The following is a 24,626-nucleotide window of genomic DNA, read 5'->3' on the forward strand; positions in this document are numbered from 1 at the left end:
TTTCTGTAACTGAATCTTTCCAGCTGTGTTATTTTTAATATTTCCTGTAACTGAAAATCTGTTTTTACTGTATATAGATAATTTGTATTTTCATGTTCTTTTATTAGTTTTTTATTATTAAATATATTTAAACTTTTCATTGTGACTGGTCCTTTAAAGAATATTTTAACATTTGAGAGAATTTATATCTAACGGTGGCACTGTGGCCACTCCAGAAGCCTTGCTGTTTTGTCAACATTACCATTTGTACTAATATTAATTTCACTCAGTATAATTGGGTACCCGTGCAAGAGCTATAGGTAGCTGGCTTTGTTGCGTCTAGTGGTAGTGATAACTACCTTATAGTCTGGGCAGATGGAGGCACAGTGGGTAAATCTGTGCCCGCCTTTCCCAGGTGTGTGTGTGTGTGTGTGTGTGTGTGTGTGTGTGTGTGTGTGTGTGTGTGTGTGTGTGTGTGAGCTACTTAGAGCAGGGATGTGAAGTACTGATTTCACAGAAAGGGTGCTGGAGAACTTGGCTTGTACACTCAGCTGAGGACTTAACCCTATAGCTGTGCTAGTGGGGAGCCTTATCAGGGCCCTGGAGGGAAACAGATATTAAGAAATCCAGACCCCAGGCTGACTGTGTTTCCTGCGTGCTCGTAATGGAAATTGTTGTGCTTGATGCAGAGTGGTCTACATCTGGAAATACTGAGTATATCCATTTGTATTCCAAATACTGAGTGTATCCATTTGTATTCCAAGTGAACATCCCTTTCCAGTCTCAGTGGTGAGGATTCCGGCTCCTTGATTACTGGCCCAGAGTGGAAATGTCACAGTCAGATATACTCTACTATATAAGCAAACTTTAAAAAAGTAAAAAAAAAAAATAATGCTGTGTGATACTGTCTAGTGGGCTGCATAACTTTTATTAATACTTGTTTTTTCATCTGTATTTTGCCTGGTATTGTATATGACAATTTATTTTCTCTGGTGCTTAATATAGTAATTTGTATCCCATTTAAATGAACTTATGCATTATTTATACAGCCTGCTAAAACAATCATATTTGTCAAGTAGAAATGCTTCTGTTTGAATATTTTTAGTTGTAATATTTCTTTTGAAGTATATATTACTTGTTGAATGCTTGTATCTACCATTACCTGCACACCCTAAATAGGAGACAAGTGAGCTGATAGCCATTTGCCATAAAACTTGTTTTCATCAGTACTGGTGATTCATTTTTAATGGTATCACCCTCAAAGTCAGATGACCATTTATTTAAACGATTCCAGCTTGGTTATGGAACTGATGAACAAAACTGATATCTGGTTTCATTTTCTTTGTGGATGGATGAACAGTAATTAACCAATAAAGAATTTATTTTTCTAATGTTTAACTTTTTTGATGAGTTTGGACAATTGTTAATGTGAACTGAGGGCAACAAACTTCTGCACATAAAAATTGTGAAATTTGTTAGAAATATATGATATCTTGTTCTTAAAGGAAATGTGACAGCTATATATGTTAGTTGCTACCGTCTTTCATTGATGGCTTGACCGACTGTTTTAATGATAACAATAAATATGCTGTGGTGATTGAAAGGGCAGTAAGTGATGTGGTGCCACCATTTGTTCTACAGTTGCTTAACAGTCTTTTGGTCTGATTTCTTGGAGAAATGCTGAATCCTTGGAGGATGTAAATTTGCCTAATGCAGATCACTGCTGTTCACATAAATACTTCACAGTATCACTAAATATTAAAGACAGTGCAAAATAACAGTTCCTGTTTGTGATTCTGGATGTACTGTATCCTAAATCATAAATCTTATCCTACTCATACAATGATTGGTGTGTCCTGCAGATTTCATAGACATATAATTAGCGTAGTGTTGTTGCCTTACAGCAAGAGGTTCTTCCGTTCGATTCTCGGCTTGGGTTGGGAGTGCCTTCTGTGTGGAGTCATCATGTCCTCCCCGCGGTCGAGTGGACGTTCAAAAGACATGCGTTGAATGGGCATGCCTTCATTGAAGGTTGAGCATTGGGCTGGCAACTCAACACCATAAAAAATCCAATTGCCAATCATTAGCGGACCGGAGTTCCGCTGTGGCGACCCCTAACCGGGAAAAGCCGAATGACAAACAGCAACATTACTTCTGCAGTGCTGTTTGTCTTTTTCCTGGACACCGGAGTAGTACTAGGGGTAATACAGGACCTGATGTAAGACTAAATAAATTGGTGTACACTATATGAATCTGGCACATGCAACTTGTATAAGCATTTATAATATTGGTGGATTTCTACACAGCCAACACAGGGTGAGTGGGAGAATGAGCAGAAATTTTCATTCCACAGAAAGTTCAGTAAACAGACTGCCATCTTCTTAATATTGCCTCTGCAGGGAGGTCTTGTATAAACTTTGTATCACATTTTGGGTCTATTATAATCAACAATTTTTAACTTTTAAATGACAACAATTGATTTTCACAGATTACTCATTTACTGAACGTTATGTCTTGTGCAAATGTATAGTTTTCTAAAAGGGATAATGATAGTAAAACGTACGTGGCAGCAGCTTTTGTAGGGTGATTCCAGCCACATGACAACACATTATTTTTATTTTATTGTGAAATGCATGACTCCCTTTTTAATTTATGAAATGCAGTTTATAATGAATAAGCCACAACAAGGAGTGGTATACTTTCTTATAAAAACATCCCTGGTGCATACTAAGAAACAAGGCCTTGTGCTGAGTACTTTGAGCACCAGGGGTGTGCCCTTGTCAAAAACATCTCACTTTTTGTTTTGCTTGCCAGAAGTCATGGCTGAAGCTGTCCCAAATGTAGTGCAGTAAATCCTGATAATGTGGTGGTGGTGCCCTTCATGTGCTGTTAGTACTAGCTGTTGAGTAGCACTGACAGCGTCACAGTAATGTTGCTGCTACTGTCATTCAGACGACTGGGGAAGGAAATATCTTCCTCACCTTGTCACCAATCTTCCAAGTCAACCTAATCAGTAAGATCAAATGGGACTACATCATCTCAGAACTTTGCTGAGGCTCATATTTTCATTTTTTTACCTGCTTATCAGTATCACAAGTGAGACAAAGCTTATCCTTGTACTCAATATCTACAGCAATTATCATTTACACTTTGGAACATTTTCATTGCTGTTTCTGAAGTAATCACAAGCTGAGCAGTTAGAAATAAAAGGCAGTTTGGAGTAAATGGCATTTTATTTATTTTTTCTGCCTGCCTGCTTCATGCTGTCTACAACTTTGGCGAAATGCAGCATGTCTAGTTTTAATATTTTTCTGGTGGTTGTTCTTCAGTAATAGGGAGCATCCAAGAGGTTTGGTGTCATGACTAGTTATCCAGTTTGTCCTCATAGCCTCAGATATGCATTTACCCTATGGCAAATGTATACTTCAGTATATATATATATATATATATATATATATATATATATATATATATATATATATATATGCACACACACACACACACACACACACACACACACACACACACACACACACACACAGAGGTATGGCTGTTTGATTTTAGGATAGTAGCCTCATTTTGTAGCGGTAGAACTGCAAAAAAAATCACAATTTACCTTCTGTATGATGCAATCAGTTGTCCAGATGCATTCTGGGCCATTTATTATGTTTGCATTTCCATATTTTTAATCTCTCGGCAGCATAGCATGTGCATATCAGAGGAATTGTCTACCTGATTATTAATTTATTTATATTTATATTTGTTGGACGAAGAGAGACCCCTAAGTAAACATGTGGTCCTTAGTCATGTGACAACATTGGTGGTACTTATACTGAATAGGGGAAATTTAGGAAAGGTAATCAGGGCCAACTCCCATACTTTTTTCCAGTCACAATAATAGTGGGAGAAGTGTGCTCTGTATCTTTTAGTTTGGAGATTGCATGAGAGAATTAATTTTCACAAGTTTCTCTTAATGGCTGTTGTGCTTAGTAATATTAGGAATTATATGAAAAAGCGACACCCACAGAAGTTTCTGACAGTGGCTCAGTTGCAGATGAAGCAATATATTTAACAACTCTGTGGGTGGTCTAGACTTGAAGCCATCATGACTGGGAATTTACTGTTTCTGAAGAAATTACCAAAGTTATTACTTCTGTGGCAACTGTTACTACTCCAAATGGTGTTCCAATGACTTTTTTCCTCTGTATTACAGTTAAAACTGATAACTGTGTTGGGGATTCTGTTTTGTAACATCATAACAATACTGGAGTTTTGTCCTGATCAGCTTTTAATGTATATAATGCTGTCAGGGATTAGGTTACACTCCCTTAGTCCATTTCAGCACCATTTTGAGTAGATTTATACTTTTTATACTTTCTGCAGATTATAGAGTTGCTGAACATTCAGTTTGTATTTTTTTTTCTGCTGGCCCTAAACATGTACGTCCACTACTTCACAATGTTCAATATGTATCATTGCTAAAGGCAATAATAAAGAAGGTATATCATTTACTCAATTACTTCAACTTGCAGAAACTATTGATACTGAAGTCTGTGTTCCTCGGTCTGCTGTTAGTCACAGCTGAAAAGGATTCTACTGCTGCTTCTGAATTTTCTGTACCTTTGCCTATTATTTCTTTAAGGGTCTCAGCAACAAATGGAATGTCAGTGCTCAGCAGTTTTTCCACAGAAGATATTTGGTGATAAAAGTTCTTTCCCTACATTTCCTAAGGTAATTATGAGCCACCATTTTTCCGTCTGCAAAACCCCATTCCATCTTCTTCTTTCTAACTCAAGGGTCTTACTGAAAAATATTAACAAAATTGCTTGGAAGCCATAAGTCATTTAATGGTATCTGTATTTCAAGCCAAGCTTAGAACTTATGTTTGTGCACAGTGGTCCTTCCATTCTCCTACCTTCTGATGCCTCAATACTGACATTAGAATGCAGCCATCACCCTTATGACATATAGTTGTCTTCTGAAAGGAGGTAGGCAGTCAGTGTTTGTCCATGTCTGACTACGATTTGCAGGGTGCTGAAAAGCTGCTCCTATTTTCTTACTAGACTACTGAGTTTTTAAGTACAATTTATCATTTTGCTGCATGCTTCTTTCTATCTAGAAAGTAACTTCACTTATTTCCAAGATGGCCAATTCTTTCAAGTTTAATACATTAACACTGTTTGTTTCCTTTATCCACAAGCCATAACATTTGATAAAGCATATGCCCTGCTAATTTTAATAGTTTTCAAACAGCGCAATTCTCAGGAAAAGATGATACAGCACAAGACCTGATCATTCTACTGGGATAGCCATCTGACATATTCACAGTAAACTTTTTAGGGGTACAATCAAGGATGTGCTTGCTAATGTGCTATTCACTGAGTTCATCATGGGCTTTGGTGTACTTTATCCATCCTTAACACATTTTCTCCCATCACTTGAATTTGCTAAAAGAACTACTTTTTGGTTCGAACACAATTTGGCTGACCACTTATTTTTGATTAGAATCCGTACTTGCTATCTAAACTCGAGATCACTTTTTTTCTTTGTCTGGGCTGTGTAACTGGTCCTATCTTACTCACTTTCTTCTGGTCTTCCTATTAAAAATGTTTGTGTGCTTGTGATGAATTTAAAAGATTATGAAAACCTTAACAGTTAGAGAACTGTTGCAGGTAGACTTTGTTAAACAGTAGTACTGACTAGCTAAAACACATCTTGTCACTAACCTCAGAAAGACCAGCACTGTGTTATGTGTTATTTCAGAAGATCTCAACTCCATAGAATCAGACTGTACCTAATAAAATCCAATGAGCACATTTTCCACTTGAACATTTATCATAATGCTCACTTATTCATCAGTCTTTATTTCTGCTGATTGAAGAGGTGAACATTTCTGCACAGCTAGAATTTCTTAACACGGTCTCTTATCTGCTCACTTCAGAAGCTAGAACTTCTCTGTTAGGATAGTTTGATTCTGTAGCAAATGGTATTCCTAACATAAATGCTGTCACTTATCTGAGTAGCCATACTCTCTACAAGCCTTTATTTGTAGAGTTTATGAATTTATGCAGTTATCCGCTGATATGAGTATTACCACAAAGCAATGCAGATAAAAATAACTGTCAGGAAAGGTTAGGTGGATATTTCTGTGGTAATGCTTGCATTACAACATTTTTCTTAGTTCACCAATTTTCCTTGCTTCCATTAGGTACGTTAATCATAATTTATGATTCAGAGCTCACACTCTGTATTAAACACCCAAGGATCACTCTTAGGCGTAGCCAAAGAATGGGTAGCACTGTATCAATGAGTTTCAGAATGTGAAGCTATTTGTTGAAGCTGAAGTTTAGTTTTTGTAGCAGCAGTAGACATATGTAATACCATGTCTAGCATTTCACCTCGGGAGCCCATATAATGTCATATTTCCCTGCTGTTGAATATTTTGTAATGTTTAATACAGTCTGCATGCATTTCCAAACAGTTCCTGCTGCTAGCAGTGGAACAGGAGCAGTTAACTAATCATGATCACTTGGCCAGTACTTTGCTGAGGACCAGAATCAAGGTTTAGAACTAAGAATCAGTTTTGCTTTAGTTAAAATTTCTACTGTTGATTTTGTCAGGTGAGGATGGGAATTGGGTCTCGGAACTGGTCTGGAAATGTGGAGTGATCCAAGATTGCAACTGGTTCCATACCTCTAAACCTCTTAGCACAACAAATCTGGATATAACCTAAAATAATGGTGGGACAAAGGGCCAAAAATAGGGACAGATTTTACATATTATGCTTATAAACTTGGAAAGATGGCAGAATAGAAGGATCTGTGTTAACATGCATTTTCTGAAGGATATAAAGTCCTAAACTCAAATGTATATTAGTACTTCATGATCCTGAGTGACTTGTCAGAAAACCACAAAATGTATGAGGAAGAGACCAAAAATATGAGGCAAAAATAAAAACATGAAAATATCAGCAGTTGAGAGGTATGACAGGTAATCATTAAGAGGATAACTGCACTGCTCACACCTTACTTGTGATGCCAAGACAACTCTTCAACTTTGTTATTAAAAACAACCTTTTTTAACTTTTAAACATGAAGGGGAGACCTCAATGAAAGTTGAGTCCCAGGGCAATTTAATCCAGCCCTGCAGGTATGGCATTAAAAATAATAACTAGGAAGTTGATGCTGATTTATACATTATTAATGTTTTTGACAACATTTAGACAATTCTGTTGAGATTATGGGATAAATGAATCTAAGATACCATAGGAAGCCACATAAGTAGTGCAATTGCTCTGCCATGGGTAGTCTTTTCAAAGCCTGTATAAATCACCAGTGTACTTTATGTGGCAGTACTGGTCATCTTATATGTCCCTATCCAATGTCACCATGATGACCTTTTTAGACCAGATTGTCCCTTTTAGATAACTCAGTCTGAAATTTTAACTTCTGTTGTTGACATGGATGCCAGTGTTTTTTCTGAACATCCCTTGATTAGTGGAGATACAATTTACCCAGCCCCTGACTCTTTCATTATTGTTGCCTCTTCTCATGTAGGCCTAATATAACTTTTGAGGATCCTACTTATGTTTCTAATCATCAAACCCAGCAGAAATCTGAAGGCAGAATGAAGGGGTAGCACCCATTGTAAGTTGTTGGGGATACTATGAGATAGATAATTCTCTTGCAGTACCCAAAGCAGATCTTCTACAGGGCAGAAGGTCTAGCAGCAAAACAGCAAACAAAAAAAAAATTACAATTACAGTAAAAACATAGGTCTGCATCTGCTGACCATGAAGCGACTTACTGGATACTTGCAGTTGTGTCTAAGGTTAAACACGTTTCAGCACATGTAGTTTGGTTTCTTCATACTCAGAAACTGTCTCACTTAGGTACAGCTAAATAAGGCTTTTTTATTGTTTAATTTGGTTATGTATGTATTGGTGCTATTTTTTTCATCAAAGTTATTGTTTTTGGAGTTATATGATGGATACTGAATTATGTTACTGTTTTGGACTGGGGAGTCCATGATGTAGGATATGTAGAGATAAGAATGAGTATATCTATATCCAAATCTACATCTATGGATTTGAAATACTTTCTTTTCTATCAATTTCTTGAAAAGATGTGATGTTCATAAGCATGCCAAACACTGGTAATCAAGTACTGTTTGGCTTGGAGACTTTAATATTTGAAACTCTACAAACTCTCATGTTAGTTTAACTAATATTCTTTTGCAACCTCTCTAGGTCCTAAATTTATTAGAAGACCTTTTAAGACCAAAATTGATATTGTTTTTGTATCTTTTAGTCTTTTTCTTCCTTAACAAAAGTTGCATCTCTTTTTCTATTTGTATTGCTTTGTTGTTAAGTTTGAATTGCCCTGCTATTAAAATAGGTCATGGCATTTCCATGTTGTTTACTAATTTGCATTATTTTATGAGATTTATACCTGGTTTGATCAACTTTGGAAAGACCATTTCAGTTTGCATCCTTTCTAGCATTCCTGACTAAAATGGTGAGAATACCTTTAAGATGATATTATTTCCGGCTGGTTTGCTTGTTAAAAGGCTGGAAACATGATATGCATGTCCAGATGTACATTCTCCTAATTCTTCTCTGCATGGTTCTTTGGAAGATGCTGATTTTTCTGTTTCCTGGAACAGACAATCTGATTTTCCTCTTTTTTCTTATAAACAACAGGCATACTGTACTGTGGATTAGAAAGATTTTTTTTTGTCTTTTGCTTTTGAATTTGAATACGCTTATGGATCATTATGTTTGATCGGCGGGAATAAAAATGATCTAGAAATATCTGATATATTTTTTTCTGTTTTTTTTTTTTTCCAGGAAGGATTTCGAGATTCATAATTGCTTTATTTTCTTTTTGTAAATACATTAACTCCCCTTGTTATAACTCTGCATAAGGAGGCTGTTTTATAGATGATTAATGCCCATAACTCTCGAAGCCCATTAAACATTGATTAATCTTGCTATTTGGACTTGTCTGTTGCACAAATTCAGTTTCTTACAGTAGTATTTGCTATATGGCTGTTCTATTCATGTGATACTTCGTACATCATTAAGTTTGCTAAGAATTGTGTGATACATCTAATTTATTAAATCTGTATCCTACTATTATGAAGTCTGATTTTAAGTTGCCATCTCATGTTCTTTTTTCTACCTCCTGAAGTCCAATAAATGGGAGATAAATGGGGTATTTATAAGTTTTCTTAATGTGTTAGTGAATACACTGCAGAAACTGATTTACACATTCTAGAAAAACACAGTAAGTGGACTGGACATGGTAAAGTCACTGTAAGTGTAGTCTGCATGCTTGTGTGTAGTATGGAAGAACAACCATAGCGAGGATAGTTACATGGAAGTGTGACCATTGGCTCTGTGATTATTACTGTTAAAGTTGCACCCTGGTCCCATGTTCATAACTGGGAAAAAGGGGTTGAGGATGGTACACTTTTATTTCATATTAGCTAACTGTACCATGTCTCCCACTCAGCTAGTAGTTCAAAGGAGCAGCACCAAAGAAAGGGTAATGCAAACTTTTATTTATTCTGTTGACATTTAATTACTGGTAAAATCCAATTGGGTAAAAACTCATTTTCAGCGAAGGCTTAAGGAGAAAAGCATTTTAAGAACAATAATTTTACAGTCTTTAAACATAATAATAAAAAAATGCAATATAAATAATTATATCAGATTAGACACAATATGAAAACATTGGTTAGGAATAAATACAAGTTATATGACAACAATTAATAGAGAAATTTTAGCCAGTTTATAGAGAAATTAAAGGTAATGTAGTATAATATAAGCAGTAGTTGCAATACAGAATGAGGTAAAAGCAGGCTTATGGTTATATTTAGAGAGAAAATCAGGGTAGATAAATTGATAAAAGTAAGGAAGAGAGTTAAGAAGGGAACATAAGGAGAATGGAAGGGAGTGAAGTAGGGAACGTAAGTTGATATAAGGTATGAACAGGTATTTATTCACATTTAGGAATATAGTTTACCCCAGTCTTGAGCAAGAACAGACAGCTTTGGGCTAGGAAGTCTTTCAGAATGGTTTTGAAGGATGGGATTTAGAGTATTTATTTTATTTATTTTTATTTTATTTGACATTTGTTTACCAGAGAGGACTAACTGATCTAGTAGCCCATTTTCAGCAGAGGCCCGGGGAGAAAAGTTTCACATATAAAAGTGTAATATATAAAAGAGTATAACATTAAAAATTTCAACATTATGATAAATAATCTGAGACAGGGTACAATCATTGCAACAGGTATTGGATCAAAAGGGTACAATCATTACAATAGCTGTAGGATCAAATTAATTCAAAAATTGGTTTGCAAAAATCAGATCATCGTTTGAATATTTCTAAAACAGAGTTGAGAAATGCAAGAAGCATAAATACATTCATAAATGTGGATACAGGTATTATACAAGTATTACCTGATGGATAGAGATAAGGAGTTGCAGGTCTTAGCAAAGTGGTATGAGTACTGACAATGCACAGCAGATTTGATAGGTCTGTTGACAGACAGGAGTTTATGGTCATTGGACTGTAATTACTGATTGGAAAAGTAGTTGTGTAGAATGTTGTTTAGTGCTAGACAAAGCAGATGGATTCTACATAATTTTATGTTGTAAGTAGGGTCTATGTTCAATCGTAGAATAAGAAATGCATTGAAGCTCTGTTCATCAAACCTAAAATACTGAACATTCAATTCCGAAAAATGTTCAGTCATCAAGGATTTTACCCAGGGAAAAGAGATAATGGACCAGCATGCATACCAAAATACACACTGCAGTATATCCCCCCCATACACACTTATATATACCAACTCCGAGATCACACTTCAGTGAGGAAAAGGCAAATTTCGTAATGCTGACCAAACAACTCTGTACCTAGTGTTGGAACAAGTCCCACTAGATTTAAGAGGGTGAAACTGTTTCAATTTCAGAAAAAGTAATAAGCTCTGTTGAATTGAATTTTGGTTTTGGTTTGTTGTAAGGAGAAATGTGGCAGCTGCTGGCAAATATTAAAGTAATGCCAGCACCTTTCCTCTTTATATGGTCATTACAGATAATATTATAGCCAGGTGGTGTCATTTTGCAGTCATTCATGTTAGGTTTAAGCCAAGTTTCAGTTGCAGCAAGAATATCAGGCTTATGTTGGGTAATCTAGGCATGCAGTTCAGCAATTGTATTTCTTATTTTCCTAACATTTTTGGTAGCAAAAGTTAGATTATCAAGTAGGGAACTGACCATTGTAGTGTTAGAGTAATGTGTGGATGATTAATGTCTTGATTTTAGTATATTGGGAAATTATTGATACTTGTTTTTGTCGAGTATTTTCCCACTTCATTTCAACTCAAACCAAAACAAAATTGAATTAATCACTCTATATTTGGAGTAAATGTGAAGGGCTTCATTAAATAGGTTTGGATAGATGTGTGGAGAGAACAGGGGTGGAAGTGTGAATAGGTGGTTGGGACAGAGTTGGAGATGATGTTGATTGCTATTTTAGAGTTTTAGGATAAGAGATGGCCCAGTATTAGAAGAAGAATAGACGATATCTTGAGGAGCAGCATGATTAAGCCAAGCGATCTGTATGTTGAAGTTGGCAGGTAGTGGACAAACAGGGATCAAGAAAAAAAGAAGTTGCAGGGCAGAAGGAAAGAGGAGAGAATAATGAGGGGATAATTAGCAATACATTCTAGTACAGTCATCCTTCCACCCTCAGGTTATAATATCATTGAGAGTAATCAGTGTATAGCCAATACAAGGCAATTAATAGACAGGTGTAAACAGAACTGTTTTTATTTTATTTCCTGGATGCAGAAACCTGTAAGCCAAGAAGCCTAAGTAGCTGGCATATACAGTATAAACTACTGGTCAAGAGAAAGGACAGTGGCCAACATAGTAATTGGTCCTATGAGTTCAAATATTCCCTCTAACTCTCCTATTATCTCTCTCTTCTCTTCTTCCATCTAATTCCCTTGGTATATACCATGACCCTTCTTTCTTCCTGATCTATCCACCTATTACTTCTCCTCCCTTAGTATCAACTGAAACCTTATTTACCTCTGTATAGAGGCCAATCGAACTGAAATTGAGATAAATGTTCTGCTTGTTATTACCTCTGTCTTCTTTAATCTTTATATTAGATAACAACTTGTATGTTCCTATGTAATAATATAAACCTTATGTATATTAAAATTTGTATATGTGGAACTTTTCTCCCCAGGCCTCCGCTGAAAATGGACATGTATCCAGACGGATTATCCCGGTCAACAAATGTAAAATAAATAATAAAAAAATAAAATAAATACAACATTGTTCGGGGGAGTGATAACTAATTTCATCACAGTCAGGCACGTTTTTGATTAGATGAAGTTACTACACAGCAAGGTTCTTCAAGTTAAATTAGCTTACATTGTTGTTGTGTCTTGTTGTGTCTTTTGGCTTTTCCCGGTTAAGAGTCGCCACAGCGGAACTCCGGTCCGCTAATGATTGGCAGTAGATTTTTACGTACCGAGTTGCCAGCTCTGACGCACAACCTTCAATGAAGGTACGCCCATTCACGCATGTCTCCACACAGAAGACACTTTAGCTGAGAATCGAACAGGACAACGTCTTACTGTGAGGCGACAACGCTACCGCAGCACCACCACCGCAGTCTAAATTAGCTTACATTGTACAAAGACAAACAAACCTCAGTGAAAATGTGTGGGAGCTGACCCTTGTGTCAGAGCGTCTGCAGCACCGGGTTCAGATTTAGTGATCACAGGCTCTGAAATGAATGAAAATGGAAAATCTACTAAACTGGCATATCATATTAGGCAATAAAGTTAATACTTATTATAAAAAGAGAACGAGTAAGGACCACCCAGATTCACAGCAAGAAAATATGGGCAAAGTATAAGAATAGAGAGATGGTAAAAAGGATTATGAATGTAAGCTGAAAGTAAGTTAGCAGGACGTATACTAACAGAGAACTACAGTAATGTTGTTGTCTTTCGGCTTTTCTCGGTTAGGGGTCACCACACCGGAACTCCGTTCCTCTAATGATTGGCACTAGATTTTGACAAACGCCAAGGTGCCAGCTCGACGTACAACCTTCAACGAAGGCACGCCCATTTACACATGTCTTTCGAACGCCCACCCAACCGCGGGGAGGACATGCAGACTCCACACAGAAGGCACTCCCCACACTCCAGCTGAGAATCGAACGGGAGAACCTCTTGCTGTGAAGCAACAACGCTACCACTGCACCACCGCGGAAGTTACAGAGTGTATATACAACTTTATAGAACAAGTTATCATAACATAGCACTGCACTGATAAGCACAATATTAAACCATCACTTAGTAACCTTCATAGGATTAACCAGTATATCAAAAGAGTGTTACATATAATTTCAAAATACCAGAAACTGATGTATATTTGTTAAAGGTCATTGGCTCAACATACGTAAAGCTTATACAATTTAAATAAAATTGATACAAGTACACTGTACTACCAAGGTCTATTCATTGTTCTACAATCTCAGAACAAATTGAAATGGAATAACATATGACACATATCTGCACTGTGAGGAAGTTGGTGACTGTGTGAAACAGGAGAGAATGGGATGGAGATATTTAGCAATACATTCTATTGCAGTGACCCTCCCACACACAGGTCAAATTATAACAAAAGTAATGAGTTTATAGCCAGTACAAAGCAATTAACAGAGAGGTGCAAAGTAGAACAGGTTTTCTTTCATTTCCTGAATGCAGAAACCTGTTAGTCAAGAGAAAGGCCAGCGAAACTTACTAAGTGGCCCTTAGACTGCATGGGCAACTCTGTTGGGAGGGGCTGTTAAAATCTAATTTCCAGCAAAGGAAAGCATGTATTTTACTAGATTAAGTTAATACACAGCAATGATTTTAACCTAAATTTCTCTACATTCTGCAAAGACAAAATGCTCAGTGAAAATGTTTGGGATTTGGTCCTTGTGACAAAATGTCTGCATCACTGGGATCAGATGTAGCATCCACAGCCTATTATACAAAGTCAAAATTCTCTATAAAAATGTTTGGGAGTTGGCCCTTGTGGCAGAGATTCTGTAGTTTTCTGGTCAAATGTAGTGACCACAGACTACTGTGCAAAGACAAAATTTTCTGTGAAAATACGTGGGAGTTGGCCCTTATGTCAGGGCTTCTACAGAATCAGAGTCAGTTGTTTTGTCCATAAGCTCTGCACTGTGAAGAAGTTGGCAACTGTCTGATGGGGCATGTTATGGAACACAATCAAGAGTTCCTGCAGCATGCTATTCTGTGTAACAAAATGCTGATGCAGAAGGGAGCTCTAGCCATAGCAAACCATATTTAGCGTATTACAGTTCATTTCTTTTTTTCTTTGGTCTTTAGTTGAAGAGATGAGGGGGGGGGGCATGTAGTATCAGTAGAAAGTTAATTGGTGCAGCTAAAGCTGTGTGTGTTGGGCATGGATTTATCTGGTGTAAGAAGCTGATTGTATTTTTTTTTTGATAAAGTTACAGCTTTACAAAGGAATAAAAGTCCATTCTGTTTTGAATTCAAGTAGCTTGTAACTTTCTGTGTTTTTTTTTTTTTGGGGGGGGGGGCAGATTTGTCTATTACCACATTGCTTTTAATCATTGACTTTTTCTTAAACCTGAAATGATAACAGAACTGTAAAACTTGTAATCATAACATGGAATGTAGACTTTTGAAATATGAGTATGATTATGCTCTGTGTTGCAGAAAATTTTCATAGACATGAAAAATCAAACTAAGCAAAGTATTAGGAATGCAGCTTTATGTGCAGCCTTTATTGCTGAGTGCTGTGTGTTATTTATTTGTAAATGTTTACTCGGAAGGTCTGACTGGTCTTAAAGCCCCTTTTTAGTGGAGGCCCATAAAGAAAAGCTCCAAGCACTTAACAAAAACCTTATTTTAGAAGACAGATTTCATATACAAAAGCTCCAAGCACATAACACAGACAGAGGTTTATGATCGTGTCTCCAATCATAACAATATTATTATGTGTTTGAGACATGCATGCCAAGAAATTCAACTTGAGAGTGAAGCTCAAGATGTGAACCTTGGCAACCATGTTGTGAACACATAGTAACTGGTTAGGATGGTTATAACCAATCATAAATCTCTGTAGTGCATGTAGTTTTATCTACTCAATGTACTACCAGTCACAAGAAAGTGTTTTACTGTCTTTGAAAGACAGTAACACATATAAGAACTGTTGCATAGACAGAAAGTACATATAATAATATAATTGCAGGAAAAAGTCAGGGACAGTTTTTAAATATTGGCCTAATTTAAATAAGTTACTTGCAGTCTGGGGTCTATATTAGAACACCGAACATTCAAAATTTCGAGTGTTCTAATATCGAACCCTATGAATCGAAAATTTAAAATATCGAACATTCAGAACAGCAAAATTTTTCCTAGGGAGAAAATTCGCTGTTCCAAAACACATATACACAACACAAGCACACCAAGCAAACAGCAATCCACATACATACACCTAAACTCTTACACCTAACCCTACACTAAACTATACATATACCATTAACTATCCACTTACCTTAACCCAAACCCTAACCCTAAGGTCCATCACTATTACACAGTCACCTCACCCATGCCCTAACCCTAACTCACCTACCCCGCCCTAACCCTCATGTCCACACAGTCGTACACTTACCTGACCCTCGCCCTAACCCTAACTAACCTAACCCGCCCTAAACCTCACGTCCACACAAGTGCACACTTACCTGAACCTGACCCCTAACGTTCCACCACAGCACTGAAAAAACCGAAGCAAGAGAAATGGACAACAGAATTCTTTCCCTAGGAAAAAAATTTGTTTTTCTGTCTCTCTGATATTTTCAGCTGAAAACGGGTCGATATTAGAACACTCAAAATTTTGAACTTTCGATGTTCAAATATAGGCCCGCAGTCTGATGTCTGTAAACTTCTGCAGATATATGAAGAAAGATAGTCAGGGACAGTTGAAAGTGAAGAAACATCCCTTCTATGTTATCCAACTGTAACAGCACTTAGAGGGTATGAAACAATTGCTACATATCTCTGAAACTGCTGTTATGGTCAGGTCTTATTGTAAAGCATATTACTGGTATATCTTTTCCCCAATTTTTGGAACATAAGCATGAAGCTCCATGCACTACAAAAGCTTATTTTACAACATAGATTTCATATGTAAAGAAAATAAATCCAGAACTTAAAACATAAACTACAATTATTAGAAAATTTAGTTTACATCACAGGAATGGACTAGAAATGGATTGACTGTCTAATGTTAAAGCTAAAGTAGTAAGCCATGAAATAGCTTGTGTTCATTTATTCCCACCTGTCTCCTCATATGAGTTGTAAAACCCTTAGCGAGCCATATAATTATATAATATAAATGAATTACCGCCTGACTAATATCCATAATGTGCATTATTTGCTTATCAAAGAACATCCTTTGAAAATGTAGTGTGCCCATGATTTAATAAAGATAAAAGACATTGTGAGATTGTGCTTTACTACTTTTTCTTAATTTGTTTAAATGATATGGCCTCTATAAACAAGTTACACGCATGCTTTCTTATTTAGTTTGCTGTTACTGAGGAGAAAACTGATTACATTACATCCTGTCAAGTTAAGCAAACTGAAAAAAGAAATTATGCTTCTGAGATAATTACTTCCCCTCTATATTTACATTGTGTATTCTTCTACTGACATCATTATCATGACACGAGGACTTTGAAATGTGAAACTTGTGTATGATAAGGATTACAATTCAGATGTACAGTTGTATTAAATATGAACTCAACAAAACAATTTAAAATAAGTCTAAATTTACCTCTTTTAATAAAAATAATCCTTGATAGTCATTTAGCACGTCTTCCATGCTATTGTTATCACAAGGCTTTTCCCAACTAGAGTACTACCTTATTTTCTTCTATATCTACTTTTTATACTTTTTCACTATTTCCTCAGAAAAGTGCCTGTGTGCATGGTATGACTTTATCATCAAATATTGTTTTCCGACTTATGTCATTGTGCTGTATAACCTTACAAATAATCGCTAGCCAGATGAAAAATGTATATTTTTTTATGTGTTCAGATGTTCTAGAAAGAGCATGCCCATGTGCAATGTAAGCAAACACATTACTGCCCTGTGAAGTATTAGCATCTGTTCTGCCACTCTGAGCAGTTTTTATGTAAGTAGAGTATTATAAAGGTTCAGAATAAGCACCCCGTCCATGTAAGTAGAGTATTGTAAAGGTTCTGAATAAGCACCCCGGCCAGTCTGTTTTACAACCGACCGTTATGAGCAGTTAGTAATGTAATGTAGCCACAGATGGTTTAGATTTCTGCTTAGGTTTGGTGATACAAATGTTACAGTAGTTCTACACAAAATGTTAATCACAATGAAATGCTAGCACCAGCTGAAGTCACTTTGAATAGCTTCAGTAATGAGTCACACCATCAATGTGGGGGGTGGGGGCAGAAAATAAAAATATATATTACAACTTAGTATTCACTTGTAAGCCTGGAACAGAGACTCAACCAACTCTGGTGTGATAAATGCTCAGATAAAATTTCTTACCTGAAGATAAATGAAAATACTTTGCAATGCAGTGCAATTGGTTATCACAGTAGAAGAAAAAAAATAACTGTAAGAAAATATAGCAAATAGGCCTTGGTGCTTTTCCTTTCTACAATATATTACTTAGAAAGTGTAAAAATGGGTGTCACAGTGGTTAACATTGGGTAGTAGCATGAGCCATGATGACTTCTGTACAGATCTGTGTGCGCTTCCTGTGACCGGATATGATTTTTTTAAAAGGTGCTTCTATTTCCTCCCACATCCCAAAGATGAGCTGCAGGAAAATTGTTTTACCCCATGTTTCTTGTAGATATGGGTGATGTTTGTGTGTGACCAGATGGTAGAACCTGATACTGTCAGCCGTTAGAGTTTTATAATTCTTACTATCTTCAGAAATGCACAGTATTTTTCTTTTGCCTTACATTTACATCCTATCCTTTTATATATTGTCTTGTTCATCTATTTGTTAACCAGATAAATCCCACTTTTCAAGAAAACTGTCTGGTTAAATGAGTCACACAGAAGGCAAATGGTGGTAGAAAGACTCATATTGAGTCACTTAACCAGACAGTGCTCCTATGTTTCCCCTAAAAAGGAACACTTTGCCTAGTGGATTTACCAGGTTAACAAATAGCTAAAATAAAATATAATTTAAAATGTTCCTCCCATTAATTTAACTTTGCGTAGAATTCTTAACCAAAAAAGTCGATGGGTGCTTTGGTCTGTTACTTGGAAAAATGAATGGCTTTCTGGAAAGTTATTGGTGTCACCAAATATTGACAGACATACATGTTTCACACTTTCTGTCCTTTAGAATGTGCTTGCTAATGTAAAGCTTGTTGTTCTAGTTGTTTTCTGTCTGTCTTCTATAAGAAAAATATTTAAATCTGTTTTTTTCCCTCTTGCTATTTAAAATCTATTTCTAATTTTTTTTTGTCAATGGCTCTTGAGCTAAAAACGTGAAAGACCAGAGGGATGTTGGAATGGATTAGTTCCCCATATCTGTGGTCTGCTCCTTGTAAAATTTGTTAATTTCTAGTAAACTGTTGCAGACCGCAGTCATGAAATAAGGACAAATGTGTGTGTCAGACTTCAAACCTATTCAGAAAATGTTTGCTTATGCAAATCCTGCTATACTGGAAATGTTCTACATATGTAACACTGATATTTAAATCTCTTCTTTATTTTGGGTGTTTGTTCTTGTGTTGAGAGGTTGGGAAGGCACAGGGTAGAGTGGAGTCACTGTATGGTTCTCATAGCAGCAACATGAAATATACTTCTAGGTCATTATGTACTGTAAAGAAATTAATCGATTGTAGAAAATAGAGCGATGTTTTTTGGTATGATCCCTGTTTTCCTTGTTTTGTTCACTGTGGCAATGTGTTTATTATTTGACTGTGAATAAACTGGACAGCGTGAATTTTATTTAATATAACATGCTTTTTGTGGGCATGCAGGTGTGAAATGCTCTGTGTTTGGGGTACAACAGTTTGTCACAAACCTCATGCAAATGAGAAAGGCAATGAGCTGCTTTCCATAGTGCAGGATTTGATTCCCTCAGCCTTCGTTTCAACAGACAGTGCTGAAAAGGGACATTTGTCACATGGGCTCTTTCAGGCTGTTAGCAAACTTGTTACAGATTTGTCTTTTGAGTTCTTGCACTCTTTATATAGCATGTAATTAGTGATTCACTATATATTTGAATATATAATCCATAATTTTATTACCAGCCCCATTACCCCTCTTATTGAATGTATTGTTACAAGATGCACTCCTCAAAATTGGCACATAATAACCATATCTTCTGTTATTGATAACTTCCCCCATTGAGTTATCATGGAATATTTCAGGGTAACCCCTACTAAGGAACCTATTCTTCATCTTTGCACATTCTTGTATAAAATCATCATAAAGGGAAACCATACCTGCTGCACAGACAAATTGTCTCTTAACTACCAGTTTATTTTACTCTATAGGGTGACAACTAGTAAAATGTAAGAATGAGTTTGAATATGTTGATTTTCTGTAAATTTCAGAAACCAATCTCTTATTAGTACTATCCTTCAATAAAAGCTAAATAAGATATACTTTCCTTTCCAATATTATATGTAAATACTAAAACTTGAGTAGTAGTATTAATATAGTTTACAAATTTAGGAGTTATCTCAACCTCATCTGTCCATACAATAAAAATATCATCCAGATACCTGGTACTTAAACAACATGAGGAGACAGAATTACTGTTAAAAATGAAATTTCTTTTCCACTCAGCCATCACAATATTTGAAAAATAATAGGCCACTGGCCGAGCACATTGCCACTCCCTTTACCTGTAAAATGTTTTGGCCTTCAAAATAAGTATAATTATTTTTTTTTTAAAACAAGCTGAAGCAATTATACATATAAATTAATTCTATCTTGGGAGAGTTCACTACTCTTTTGTAAGAAATTAGTAAATCATTCAATTTCTAAGGAATGTGGTATAGCCATAAACAGGTCCTTTACATCTATGGTAAAAAAAGCATAATTATCATTATAATTCATTTGATGACACTTGTTTTAAAAGAAACATAAATCCTTATTTATATGTTCCACTTTTTGCACTAATGGTTTCAGTCTATGATCTAAATATTTTGCAGCGGGATATGTTATTGAACAACAAGCATCTACTATTGGTCTAAACGTAGATTATTTTGGACCTTATATATTTTAGGTACACCAAAGACTGTGGGTATGACAGGATTTACCATATTTAAACACGTATAGTCATCAAAACTTATTTTTGTTGTATTGCCATATCATATAATAAAGCACTGATTTTTCTATATGCTTTATTTACTTTATTTATAGATACACGTCTGTAAGCATCATCTAGCAAAATGTTATACATTCTTTCCACTTAGTCCAACTGGTCCATAATGACTAACCCCCATCACTTATCCGGTTTCAGATTTTAATAATTGCAAAATTTTATTCTGTCATCTGGTTATAGTCAACCTACTAAACTCATTACAATTTTCCAAAATGAATCTCCTATATAATTCAAAAAATTGCTCAAAAAATTGCAAAATAGGATGCAGGTGGGGGTGTTTTCCATCCTCAGCCCAGACACTTTGAAACCATTTGTTTTAAATATTATATAATTTTAACTTTGTAACAAAAAGTTTTAAGTCAGCAATAGTGTCCACAGTATTCACTCTTCTTGCCAGGACAAATGAGAGTCCTTTTGATAAGACTTCCACATGTGCAGAATCAATATCATAAGAACTAAAATGGAACATTTTAAAATCCCCAATCTTATTAGTGACAACAGAACATGGATGAACCATTTCAAAAAAATAAATTTGAATCTGTTACTGTATTGCATATCATCTCCAGCCCTTCCTTTTGTATGGTTGATTCCACTACTGCTGCCTCCAGTTCTTTAACAGATACATTTCTTCTGACCATTGCTTTCTCTTGTCCAACGTTGTCCTCTGATTGCCTTCCTTTTTCTGTCTTCTCCGCTCTGGGTATCACAATGGTGGAAAATCCAAAGGAGGTTCAGCACAATCAAGGTCCCTACCTTGATTTAAAATATTATTATCATTGACCGAGAATGGATCCAAATGAGCAGTTTCCACATGTTTGTTACCCCAACCCTGGGATTCGAGTGGACTCAGATAAGGTTTATGATTCAAATAATCCACCCTGTCCCTTTCAAACTTCTTGAACTTCTATAATTGCACCATTGATCCATGAACTTTGCATTATGTTTTACTAGCTGTTCCATTACTTCACAGCCATGCTGATCTAATAACTGTAGTAATTCACAATGCAGTATTGAGATTTTTCTATCCCCCATAGGGTATTTCCAGACTCACAGGCCTTTTGGCACTCTATTCACCTTAATGGACTCAATTAAGTACATGTTTTCTAAGTGGAGTTTATGGAACTTAAACAGTTTATATTTGTACTCGTGTAACTGTTGAGTTAATGTTCCCCCACTTTTTCATTCAACAGGTCCTAATCCATCTTTTTTGCAACCATTCACGCACTTTGGAAACCATACAAGGCAATCCTCCAATATTATTACCATTTGCTGTATTATTAAGTTCAGTCACTGGGTCATTAATGCCCCATTCACTTAACATTTGTTCCATCCTGCCAACAGCCTGGTTAAACAATGAATTAGCCTCTGGTCGACCAATTCCACCATTATAAGAAAATAAGTTAGCATTCAGCCTTTGAGTCAACTGTTTAGAATTTACATATAATATTTGAAAGGAAAGCATATCTTATTTGGATGTAATGTTGTTAAAGGGTAGTAATAATAAGAGATCAGCTTCTGAAATTTACATAAAACCAACATATTCAAACTCATTCTTACATTTTACTAGCTGTCACCCTATAGTGCAAACGAAAGCAGTAGTTAAGGGCCAATTTGTCTGAGCGGCACATATGGTTTCCCTTTATAATGATTTTATAAAAGAATGTGGAAAGTTGAAGAATATGTTTCTTACTCCAAATATTCACTGATAATTCAGTGGATGAAGACATCAGTAACAGAAGAAATGGTTATTATGTGCCAATTTTGAAGGGTGTGACATAACAATACATCCAATAATAGGGGTAACGGGGCCGATAATTAAATTATGGATAAGATACCTCAAATTAATTCTGGTCAAATGAGTTCTTTGATTATTACTTATTTCTTGGATAGTGAATTATAAGGATGATTATCAATAAAAATTGGAATATAGTTAATGACAATGTTGAAATAAGGGAAAAGGTAGGAAATAAGCCCATGATAGTTTATAAAAAGGTAGAAGTTTAAAAGAGATCCTTGAATGGATTAGAGGTAATAATTAAGATAAGAAAAAAAAAACTTGTGTCAGAATTTGAGTGCTGTAAATATTGCAAGTATATGTGCTTAGGGGATACATTTGCTATTAAAAATTACATTATTAAAGTTACAGGTAGATATAATTGCAACACACAAGGTGTTGTGTAGTGGCTTTATGCCAGGAATGCCCTAGATTTTATGTGGGGAAAGCCAAGTGGAGATTGAGGGAGAGAGTTTATGAACATATGCATGAAACCATAAAATGTAAAACAAGTGCATTATACAAACACATTATTGATTTTCTAATCATGAACTTAAGTTTTATATTTTAGAGAAGGTAACATATAACCCCTGGGGAGGATCCTGGAATCTTATTTTAGAGAAAAAAGAACTGTTATGGCAGTTAAGGCTGAATGCAGAAAGTTTTCCAGTGTTAAATGAAATGTCTGTTAAAACTAAAAGCTTACTTTAGATAAATATTTTATTATGTGTGGGTCATTTTTATTATATGTTAATAATTAAAACTTAAAGGTCAATAGTGTAAATATGGTTTGTTGATTTTGATGTTTAAATTAAAGTAATTCTTTTGAATTTATATTTAAATGGGGAAGGGTTCCTTAATGAATTGTTGAAGTAAATGTTTGGTCATGTGATCACAGCCTGGGCTATTTAAATTACATGACGTGGATAGATGAATGTATCTGAAGAAGTCTAAACAATTTTGGATGAAAGCACTTATATGTGTACATTGTCAGACAAGGTACTGTAGTTGATGATACCATCTGTGTATGTGCATATAAATACTTGGTTCCTGCATCCCACAATAGTCATAGGTTAATAGGTTCATATGAGTATACTAGCTGAATGACCACTAGGGCCTTTATAAGCCTATTTGAGAACTCAGCTGTGCCCCTTGTATATTAGACATTTGTATTAAGAGGTTGCTTGTCAGTTGGACACTGCCAAAGATTATATGGAAGGGATATGCTAGTTTGGATGTAATTTACCATCTGCATCTTTCCACCAGAGACATGGGAGTCAGACCTAGGCTGAATTTCTGATTTCACATCCATTGGTCAAGGTTATGTTTTCAATAGGGTTAGAGATAGAATCTGCTTCACATGAATAGGGATCCTATTCCAGAGAGAGAGAGAGAGGATTCTCTGAGACACACATCTGTCATGCCAACATGTCCTGCTTATGTTGCAAGCAAAATTTAAATCCTAAGCTCTAGTAGTGCTGATGTAGTTCAATTTTTGGATGTGCAAAAGGTCCATCAGAACTGGATCCAAGGATTCCTTGTACACCAGGCAAAGACTGCCTCTCAATAGTCTGTAGGTGATCAAGTGCAGAGATATGGCTTAAAGGTGATCTCCATAAGGCAGTGTGTTTATGCCGTGGATTTGTTTGTAATGAACTTTGTGTGTATTGTAGTCATTGCATATGTTGGGTCTGGTACATGTCAAGTGGGGCATTATACTCAATGATGGGTCTGATGATGGCTAAATAAAGTGATTTGATAATGTTCCTCTACTTGAATGCTATTCCCCTACCTATATGTTGGAAAAGATAGAATGATTTTATTTTTACCTTGGCCACGTGTTGGTCAAAAGCCAGGCTACAATCTACATATGTTCCCAGATCCCTGCCTATTGGGTAAACTCTTAGTGATGTCTTATCAAGGGCATAATTTGACTAAGTATTTGATTTCCAAAAGGTACTGAAATGCATTTATTGGCATTTAGTTTTAAGCTGTGACTTTGATACCAGTCTTTTGTCTTATTTCTACCTTGTATTAAGATGTTAGTTTCATGGGAGGTATCTATAATAATTCCCAATTTGCAGTTATCTGAGATCCTGGTCAGCCAAAGCCCCTTGACAGTTAGCCACGACTTCTTAGATGTACATAGGAGTGAGCCCTGGGGGCCCTGCTAGTGAGCTGTCTCTTTGTGGAGGTGGTCTCACCAATCCTAACTTCCTGGGTCCTATCTGTTTGACAGGTGGCAGTTCAGTGTGTTATGTATGGGGTTATGCCCATTTCAGTCAGTCTGTCAACAATGCCCAAGTGCAGTATTGTACTGAATGCCTTAGTCTGGTCTTGGTAGGTGGTATGCACCATTTCCCCTCATCCATTGCCTTGGTGATGTTCTCAACAAAGTCTACC

General features: G+C 36.0%; 1 protein-coding gene across 1 annotated transcript in view; it reads left to right on the forward strand.

Moving 5' to 3' along the window:
• The window catches only part of CERKL (ceramide kinase like), a 1,924,967-nt gene that overhangs the window by 682,998 nt on the left and 1,217,343 nt on the right, over positions 1 to 24,626 (forward strand). The gene's annotated exons all lie outside the window — the stretch shown is intronic.

The sequence above is a fragment of the Protopterus annectens genome, chromosome 6.part0 (genome assembly GCF_019279795.1).
Source record: "Protopterus annectens isolate FY-2018-M chromosome 6.part0, PAN1.0, whole genome shotgun sequence".
Lineage (NCBI taxonomy): Eukaryota > Metazoa > Chordata > Ceratodontiformes > Protopteridae > Protopterus > Protopterus annectens.